This window comes from Nipponia nippon, unplaced genomic scaffold, assembly GCF_047370975.1.
Source record: "Nipponia nippon isolate SJK-2023a ecotype South Korea unplaced genomic scaffold, ASM4737097v1 scaffold_12, whole genome shotgun sequence".
Lineage (NCBI taxonomy): Eukaryota > Metazoa > Chordata > Aves > Pelecaniformes > Threskiornithidae > Nipponia > Nipponia nippon.
Window position 1 is genome coordinate 233,725 of NW_028262313.1, and position 9,603 is coordinate 243,327.

The 9,603-nt window shown below is 60.0% G+C and overlaps 1 long non-coding RNA gene across 1 annotated transcript; it reads left to right on the plus strand.

Moving 5' to 3' along the window:
* The first annotated feature begins 7,591 nt into the window (after nucleotides 1-7,591).
* Nucleotides 7,592-9,229, plus strand: LOC148056617 (uncharacterized). Its single transcript, XR_015702443.1, has 2 exons — nucleotides 7,592-7,897; nucleotides 8,319-9,229. It is a non-coding gene; the product is annotated as an uncharacterized LOC148056617 (long non-coding RNA).
* The last annotated feature ends 374 nt before the right edge of the window (nucleotides 9,230-9,603 follow it).

The window sequence follows — 9,603 nt, forward strand, 5'->3', positions numbered from 1 at the left end:
TCGGGGCCATGCAATGGGAGCAGGGTGCTGCTCTGCAGAGGCAGTGGCTGGAGCGCTCTCTCTGCACGGGAAAGGCCACCCGCCTTGGACTTCACCTGTGCACTTGGACTTGGACTGGATCTGCACAGATAAACCTGAGCCCCAGCATGGGGCAGCCCTCGGGGACACCTCATGGTCCATTTGCTCCCTGAGGTGGTTTGGGAAGCTGTCCCACTTTGCTAAAGGTGCAGGTGTGAGCGGGTGCCTGTGCTTGCCCTGCAGTCCCCGCGAGGTGGGGTTTTGCTATCAGCACCCTGTGCTTTACGGCGATGTTGGGAGCGCTTTCGGCAGGCCTGGCTGTCACCGAACCGCTGCCAGGTCCTGGTGGGGACGGTGCAGTGCCCGGTTAGTGGCGGCCCTGCTGTCAGTGTGGGGAGGGAAGCCTCGGGCTTGGCTGGCACTGGGCTCTGGGGCTGCTGGAGCTGTGGGCACAGGGACACTGTTTCCAATTCCAGTTCGAGATACAAAGAGTGGCTTTTTTTCCCCAAGAACCTGTCTGAAGGAGCAGGGGCTGGGTTTCAGCTCTGTCTCCCTCCAGGGGCTGGTGCAGAAGCGGGGGGCTGCATCTGCCGGCTCGCTTGGCTCCCTGCAGCCCTACCGGGAGCTGCGCCCAGGAGGAGCCGAGCGGCAGCCGGGCACGGCAGCACGTGCCAGGCTGCTTTTCTTCTTGGAAATAAGAACTGGAGCAAGCCACAACTGAGACAAGGCGATATTTGATTTATTCACTGCATTGTTTATTTAACTGCTGCTAACAGCTCTCAGAAAGAGGCATCCGTCCCTTAGCTCCCCGAGTCCTTGTCTCCTCCTGCAGCGAGCTCTTGCTAGCCACTCCGACGGGCCATGGCAGGTCCCCCAGCCACGTGTGGACGATGCGGTTGCTGCAGAAAACCCCCGTAATGACCCACCAGGCCAGAGCAGTGGGGTCCCAGCTGCCAGGGGTGGCTGCTGCCTCCTCCTCACAATTTGGTTGAGGCTCGGGATGGGTGCGGGTCTGCCTGGTTATGGGGCAGGCTGTTGCTGTGGGGCAAGGTGGTGGTGACTGGCGTTTGCCTGTCGTGGGAGCCCTCTTTGCAGAGATGCTCCCTGGTGCTGCAGAGGTCTGGGTAAAACGCTGCTATGGGGCTGCCCCTGCAACCGTGGGTTTTGCAACCAAAGCTCTCCCAGCCCGACCTCCATCCCAGCCCGACTGCAGAAGGGCTGGGCCAAACCGAGTCTTGCACAGCGCAGCTGCCAGCGTGACTGCCCTCCTGGCTGCGGCCAGAGCCGCTGGCGTCGGGTGGACGGCTTCCCTCCGGAGCAGAGCTGCGGGCCAGGGAAGACGGGTGTTTTCGGGCTCCCTTTGCCCGCTGCCATCGCAGCGGTGGTGTGGAGCACCCTGGGACAGGGGCAGTGCCACGGGAGGCCGCTCTGCTACCGCTGTTCGGCATCCCCGGCCCCTGCCCCGCAGGGCCGCAGCTGTTCCCGCTGCACGGAGCCAGAGTACACTGTGTTCACCCGGAGGCCTTGATTAAACAAAATGTTTATGCATGCCTCTGCTCCGACGAACATCTTGGCCGGCTTGCACGAAGCCTGCTTTCCACCATAGCTCCAGCTGCGCTGGGGCGCAAGCCCCGGCTGCCAGGAGGTTTGGGGAGGGGTCTGTGTGATGCTAACTTTAGGAGCCTGCTGGCCTTCTCTGGATGGTCCCCACTCCAGGAACCCCCACCCTTGGTCCCTGCGCCCCCAGCTCCGCTACGAGGGGCTTTGGCTGCCAGGGAGGTGCCCGCCCTGCAGCCCCTTGGTGCCAAGGGGAGCTGCTGGCCCCTTTGAGGGGCTGCGGGGGGGGCACGCTTTGCTTCTTTACCCCAGGGGGGTTGACACCCACCCCATGAACCCGCTACCCCTTTCCCACTTGAGCAGGGCTTTGGGGTGCATCTTGAGATTTCAGGAACAGCTAAGACATTTCCTGGGCTCCAGGGTGTCTCCGGCAGTGCAGAACACTGTTCCTGACACTGTGTCTTCTCAGCACCCTCCCGGTGACCACCCGCGCATCATGCCTGTGTACAACACCATGGGGTAGAGTGAGCCATTTCCAGCACCAGCCAGGGCAATCGCAGGGCTAACACGAGTTTCCAGGGCTGGCCTGCTTGCAGCTCCATGTCCCCTGTCCTGCCTGGCCAGCATCGTCCGGGATGTGCCCATTTCCTTCCCTGCCCGAGGGGACTGTTTGTGCCAGTTCTGCACATCTGAAGTTAACGGGGGACAGGCTGGCCCCGCCGGCCTCTGTAATCTCTCAAGCAGCGTGTGGCTGCCCGGTCCATGCCTGCACGGCAGCCCTCAGCCAGATGTGCCATCATCATATGCATGGTGTTGCTCCTGCTGATAGCTCCAAACCCCTTGGAGGGCGTGGGGTAACTCCCCCCAAGCCATTTCCCCTATGGGGAAGGAGCAGCATGCCTTGGGCAAGGGGGGACCAGCATATTGAGGTCATGTACAACCTGCCAGCTGAAACCAAAGCCAAAGAGAGGTGTTTGGAGGTTTATGGGGAGCTCTGGATGCCGATGTGACTCGGGGATGGATACCGGAGCCGGGATCTGCTCTGTGGACCTGAGAGTTGAACAGTGCCTTGGAGACTGGCACTAACCCGTGTTTGTGTACATGCTAAGGGCGTGCTGGGAGAGTCGCACGAGGTGGAGCATCCCAGCGTGCAGAGTTTAACAGCCTAATAACAGCTAGGGACAGGCAGGCAGGGAGGCTGGAAGAAACTGGTGGGATCGATGCTAAACTCTCAGTCTTCTGGCTGGTAGTTGGGTGATGGATACCTTGCAAGAGAGACCAGCCCTGTGTGTTAGCCAGCCCCGCGAGGAGCGGGGAGAAGGGGTCTGCAGGACTGAGATAGGGCGAACAGTGAAGCTCAGAGCTCGGTGCCTTGAATTCAGGAGGCCAGCAAGGAGAAGAAAATGCTGATGGCCATCAGGTGCTGATGGCCACTTCGATGATGGCAGCCCTGCACTGGGCTGCCAGCTGTGGCTCGCTGGCTGTGGCAGGCTGCGGGATTGTTTCCCAAGAGCACCGGCTTTCAGCAGAGCCAGTTGCCCAAGCAGCTTGTGTGCCCCTGCCAAGCTGTGTGCCATGGCCCTTGCGAAATGGTGTTGATAAACACTCCAGGGCATGCCAAGTCCTGCGAGACGACAGCTGATGTGCTTGGGCTGCAGGGAGTGCCCGCACGGTGAGAGGAATTTTCCACTCCTCTCCGGCAAGCATGTCTGACCCCGCTGGGGGACTGTCCCCAGCAAAGCAAAACCATATTTTCTGGTGTCCCAGCTGCCCCTGTCTGGCCCTATAGACCCTGCCACGCAAGGGTGCCTAGGCACAAGTCAAGGCAAGGGGTGGCTGTGTTGCTTGGGGCATGGCGGCACCCTACAGGGCTAGGCTGGGGTGCCACCATCCCCAAGGCAACCTAACCACCCCCATCTCACCATGGGGCCATTATTGTATCCTGGCGATGAACTGCCCATTAGCTTTCCCTTTCCAAGCATGTGGGCCAAGTTGGTGTGAGCCCTGCGCTGGTCTGGTCCCTGTCCCAGGGACTTGCTTTTCAGCGACGCTTGTCCTGTTTGCAGGGGGCACTGGGTGACCCTTGCCAGGGCCCTGCAGGCTGCCTGGATCAGCTCTGATCTGCTGTGTCTTCTGGCATATTGGAAACGTCTCAAAGACCAGCACGTTCGTAGTATGAAAAGAGTGTGCTCCATCATGTGCTGGCTGATGTATGGTATTTAGCATGCTAAAACCCAATTTAATTTGACCAGCTAACGTCCTGGAGCTGCAGCTTGCTTTGTCTGCCTTGTGATCCCACTGTGCTCTCAACAGCCCTGGAGCAGCGGGGGGCTCTCCTCCCTGTGTCCCCCCGGCTGCTGGGGGGACACCGCTGCAATATATTTTCCAGTGCTTTGGCCAGCTTGATTTAAAGTGACCTAAGTGACAGAGATCCTGGTCATTCTCTGGTGAGGGCTCTGGGATGACTCTGTTTCCCCTCTTTTTTCCTTCTGTTCCTCCTTCCTTCCCTCCCGCCTGCCTGCCTTCCTTCCTTCCTTCCTTCCTTCCTTCTGCTCTCCCTCTCACTTTCACTCTCTCCTCTTTCCCTTCCTGTTTCTGTTTCTTTTTCTCTCTTTCCTCCCTTTCTTCCTTCCTTTTGCTGCCTCCTGGACATGCCCCTACTGCCACCCTGGTGCCCCTGTGCCCATCCCTCTGGCATCTGGGCTGGCAGCAGCAGAGCCGCAGAGATGGTGTGACACCCTGCCTGCGGGGAGTCCTCCAGCAAAGTCCCAGCAGCGGAGGAGGGCTATTCTCCCCGTGTCCCTTGCCATCGGGGCTGAGGTCCCTGCGTGGGGTGGACAAGGTGGGCAGGGAGCAGACGTGCGTGGCTGGGAAGGCACTGCTGATGTGTCAGCTATGTATAACTGCACTCACCACGCATAGTGGCTGCGCTGACCTAAGGATCCTAAGGTGGATCATGGTTTTAATGTAGAGTAATCGCTATTATTACCAAGCTGGTATTACGGGGGAACAAGCCAAGCTTTGGGCACACCACCTCCTCTCCTGTATTGTGCCCACAGGGCGTCCTGTGGCCCACGTGTAGTGGAGGTGGGACAGCATGGCAAGTCCTTGCCGGCAAAGGCAGGCGTGGAGGCAGACTTGGCTTCCATCGAAGGTGTCTGGCAGGGCAGGAGGAGCCCTTTGTGCTCCCTTTCTCCCTGTCTTGGCTCGGACCATCCGCTCCCCCTGCAAGCTAGAGCCACCCTGAGGCTGCTCCCCTCTGCGTTACCCATGGCAGTATCACCAGAGCTGGGATGGCGTCTTCACTGTGGCCTCAGAGAGGAGGTAGTAGAGGAGGAAGGAAGGTTTCCTTCACTTCTGTGCGAAAAAGACTGGCAATCCCCCAAAGCCAGATTTTCCCACCAGGTAGAAACAATTCCCAGTTCACAGGTTTCCCCCAGGGCTCCCTTGTGCTCAAGTGCCATCACCTAGAACTGCCTTGGCTGGGCACCCACCTATTGCCTGCTCCGTGTCTCACCCACAGGATGAATAAAAATGATTAATTGGGGTTTTACTGCGCAGTCAAGCGACTGCTGTAGTTACAGGATCCAGCCAGTGTCACGGCTGCTCACAGCCCAGGGTTGCTCGTACCATTTTGCACCCGGCTGTTCCCCCCGCAGCATGTGCGATGGCTGTGCCAGCCCAGCCGGGCGCTGCTGCGTCGGAGCAGCACCGACGCTTGCTCTGACACCAGAGGCAAATCAGGCTCCCCCGTCCCTTCCCAAGTCCCTGCAGGCTCAAGGCTGGTGCGTGCTGGATCAGGGCACGGTGGGAGTCAGACCCTTGCCAAGACAGCGGCGGGGTGACGGGATGCACTGGCTGAGGGTCCTCCCTGGGAAAGGGCACGTGCTGGGCCTGACACTGTGCGGGGAACCCGGTCTTTGGATGGAGACAGGGCAAGAGAAAGGGGGAATGTGTGGTTTGCTTATGGCAGCAGATGGCTGGGAACAGAGGAGAGGCTACTTTCTTCTCTCGCCCCCAGCTCCCGGTGTCGTGGCTTGTGCACGCAGGCAGAGGCCGGGGCAGGCAGCAGGGCACTCGATGCCTGCACATTCTCCGCTGGGGAGAGACAGAGCTTGGGCAAAAGGCATCAGAAAAGGCAGCAGGTCCTGTCCTGCCCCCGGATTCTTGGGACATGGTGTTCTCTCTGAGCGATGATAAGGACAATCAATAATAAAAACAGGCAGTTGGGACGCAAGCCCAGCCTCTGGCCAGCGACCTTCAGGAGCTGGGTTACTGGAGCGAGCGCAGGCGTTCTTGGCAGCGGCGAGAGCAGCGCCTCATCGGGAGCAAGCGGAGGGTAAACACTGCCGCTGGACGCGCGCAGCGGAGCGTGTGGCTGCCCGAGCACACGGCTGGCAGCCCCACAGCACACCCCCCGGGTGCGCAGCCTTTCACACCTTTGGGTAGCCACCCCCGCGCAGACGCTGCTGGAGCGGCTCACACGCATGCATGTGCGCACCGTGCACCTCGATAAAGAGCTAGGACAGTAATGAAGCTCCCACGGACGCACAGGAATGCGTGTGCTTGTTACCCCGCTAACAGCACTGGCGAGCAGGCGGGCAGCGCGCCGTGCACATGCGCAAGGGGGAGGCACGGCCAGCCGAGCCTCCGGAGTAACCCTGAGCACTTACATAACAATTTGCATTACAAACCTCTGCACAAACACGACCCACTTGCCGATAACACAGCTGATCTCAGCAAGATCCTGAAAAAGCGAAAAAAAAAAAACCCAACCCAGCTCCTGGACGCAGCTGGTCGGGACTGTTTGGGTCTTGTGACGTGGGAAGGCTTGCAATGCCCTCACCAAGCAGTGGTGGTGGGGCTCCAGCTCTGCGTAACAGCCTGGAAGGTTCGAACTGGCCGAGGGCCAATGTGGGCGTCTGTCCCGCAGCAGGTTCTGGCTCTTTCTGAGCTTCTCGGAGCTGCAACGAAACTCAGAGTTTTGCAGTTCTCCAGGGGAAAAAGGGCTGTGGGGCCGCACCGCCTCTTCCTGCCCCAGGAGCGGAGAGTCCTGACCCAGCCCCACCACGATAAAACGACCTTTTTGGGGGGCTGCAATAAGAGGACCCCAGCCTCAGGCCAGACCTTCACTGCTTGATGGAGATACAGGCTGTTTCTTTCTTTGCTGCCCAAAGAGCGCTTCCTTCTGCCGAATGTGGCCATGGCAAGGGCTTTGGGATGTGCTATTTCATGTTGTATCCTCTGTTTTGGGGACAGGGCAGCATCACCCCCATCAGTAGTCTCAGTGAAGAGGCTCCGGCCATGGTACCGGTACACCACAGTGCTGGTGCGCACCGTGTCCCTCACACTCTTCTCTCCCACTTAGGTTCCCATGGAGGCTGGTCCTTATCCCAAGCCTGAACGTGGCACCGGCTGATCCCAGCTCTGCCAGCCCCATCCGGTGGTTCCTGCGCTGCCACAGCAGTGTTTGACCCTCTCTGGGCATCCCAAGCCCTGCACATCTCCCCAGGTCCTGTCCCATCAGCTTCCCTCAAGGAGATGTCCCTCCCTGCGCCTCCGCACCCCCACCTTGCCCCGGGCTGCAGCAGCACCCCCAGCCCTGCTGGCACCACATCGAGGATCTCCCTTGGTTGGGCTTTGGAGAGGTGAAGGCTGCTGCTGACACGGTCGGGAAGATGTGGGCATCATGGTTCCCTCGCGGGAAGGCCGACTCTTGCACGCCACGGTTGCGTGTGAGAAGAGGAGCTTGCTCTTGCGTGCAGCACAGGGCAGCTGGTGCTCCAAGGCACGTGCGTTCCCCATCCAGTTCGGGAAGCCCCGCTCCTTCCCGGCACCTCCCGCCCTGCGCATCTCTCCTCTTCCTCTGGGCATGCAAAGCAAGCCACCTGCCCCAGCCCTTTGAAAATGTCTGTGGCAAAGACCCACTGAGAAACGCCTAAAAATAGCTTAGAAATAGTGGAGGGGGGAAAAAAAGGGCTCTTTATCACTCAGCAAACAGCAGAACCGGTCGCCGCCCGGCAAAAACGAGAGAGGAACTGGGAGATAAAAATAACATCTGCTCGCAGGGAGCCAGCCCGGCCCACCGAGTTCCCAGCTCTTCTGCAGGCAGTCTGCCTACGCGGGCTCGTGAGAACTGCGCTCCTGCACCGTGTCTGAACATTGCACCCTGCTGAGCTCCCATCTGGGGGAGCACAGGGACGCGGGGACCCATCCCAGTGTCAGCTGGACACTCTCCATCGCTGCAAGGACAGCTGCCTGTGCTCCCGGGAGCCGTTCCCCTGTGGAGAGCAGCGGGATGGGGTTAGTCCCGCTACACCAGGTACACCGGGCACCACTGAACGCAAGCTTGGGCTGCTGGGTTTCCAGCACCTGCTGGCATGGAGAGCAGGGATGTGGCTGGGGAAGTCTGGGAGAAGCCATCGGAGTGAGGGGAGCCAGGCTGTGCATGTCCCCTTCCCGGGCCTGGCCCAGCCGCAGGATGGCTTGCGGGCTCCTTCTGTAGCAAGGATGGGAACAGCCTGTTCACCACTACTGCAGCCTGAGCCTAATCTGGAGGATGCGGTGCTGCCTTGCGAGGCTACCTCGTGGGACTGGGCAGCTTTTCATAGCAACTGGGGGAACCAGCCCCTTGCAGCCCTTTCATAGCCAGCAGGCGTGCAGGCTTTTGGATGCCTGTGGCTTTTCCTTGGAAGGCGCTGGAGGCAATCAGAAAGAAGAGTTATATAAACGCTCATTTACAGAGTCCTGTCAAGTGGATCCGACAAATGCCCAGCACATCCCGACCCTCCTGCGGCGTGCAAAGGCCAGTTCCCTGAGGTAGGGAGCAGCCTGCTTAATGTGGCCAAGAGCTTGGCCGGGCCCTCCCTGCCGCGGAGAGCAGCGAAGCCGAGTCCTCCTGATGTCAGGAGTCTCTCCTCTGCTTGACCTCAAATGCACCTGCAGAACGGGAGCGGCAGAGGAGGCTCCCGGCGAGCCCAGCTGCAGCAGCGATGCCTTATCTCACCCTCCGTGCCATTGCTTTGCTCCTCCCAGGGAGCAATGCAGTGTGCAAGGCAGTGAATAAATACCCTGGGCTCTGCTCCTCATCCCCTGGCAAAGTGGCAACTGCATCCCTCAGGAGGACCACTATTTCTGATGTCCACATTGGGGACGTCCTGCCTATGGGAAGCTCCTCCCGAGCCTGCAGGCAGCAGTCTGGGCAGCTCTGCCTTTCTGCAGCCAGGACAGCCCGGAGCACTGTGCATCTCGGCTTTCTCTTTGGAGGAGCCTCATGGCTGGGAGCAAGGGGACTTGAGGCTGAAGAAATGGACTCCACTGGAGACTAACCTCACCACTTTTAAATCCTGCAGGCTGGGTTTTCATCCCTGCCTTATGCTAGTTCAGCATTTGGCCCGTTCCTCTTGTCTCCCTGCCAGGGGCTCCTGAGGAGCTGGTGGAAGTCACGAGCAAGCAGATAGCATCACGCAGTTTCTGCTGCACTGGGCCGGGAACACGTGAGAACGGATGGAGGGTGCGCTGCTGGCACGGGGGAATGCAAAGTAGAGCTGGAGCCTGAGTTTGTCCCCAGAGCTGAAGCCTGGGCCTGCCCTCGTCTCAGGCAGGTTGAAAACTAGTCTGCCCTGAGACCACATGAAAGCGCACGTGCCTGTAGCTTTCTTGCTGTCTCTGATCTTGCCTGTTCCCCAACGTGCTGGGTGTGGAGCCGTTGAGGTTGCGCAGTTCCCCAGGACACCCTGTCCTAGGTGAAGGCAAACCACATCAGCTGCCGCAGAGCCTGCCCTTACCTTTAAAACCCTGCCGGGACGTGTCCCACCCCGTTCCCTCCATTGCCTGAGCAATCCACGGGGCTTCCCTGGTCAGCGCCCCGGGGCTCCCCCAGCCCCTGCCCGTGGGGAGGCTGGTGGGCAGCAGGAGAGGTGCGTTGCTGGAACATGGTGGCTCCCGAGCTGGATGCGGAGAGCGCGTGCTGTGCCAGCCCTGGGGCAGTTTTTAGGACCAGGGTTTCACAGGTTGGTGTGCACCAGA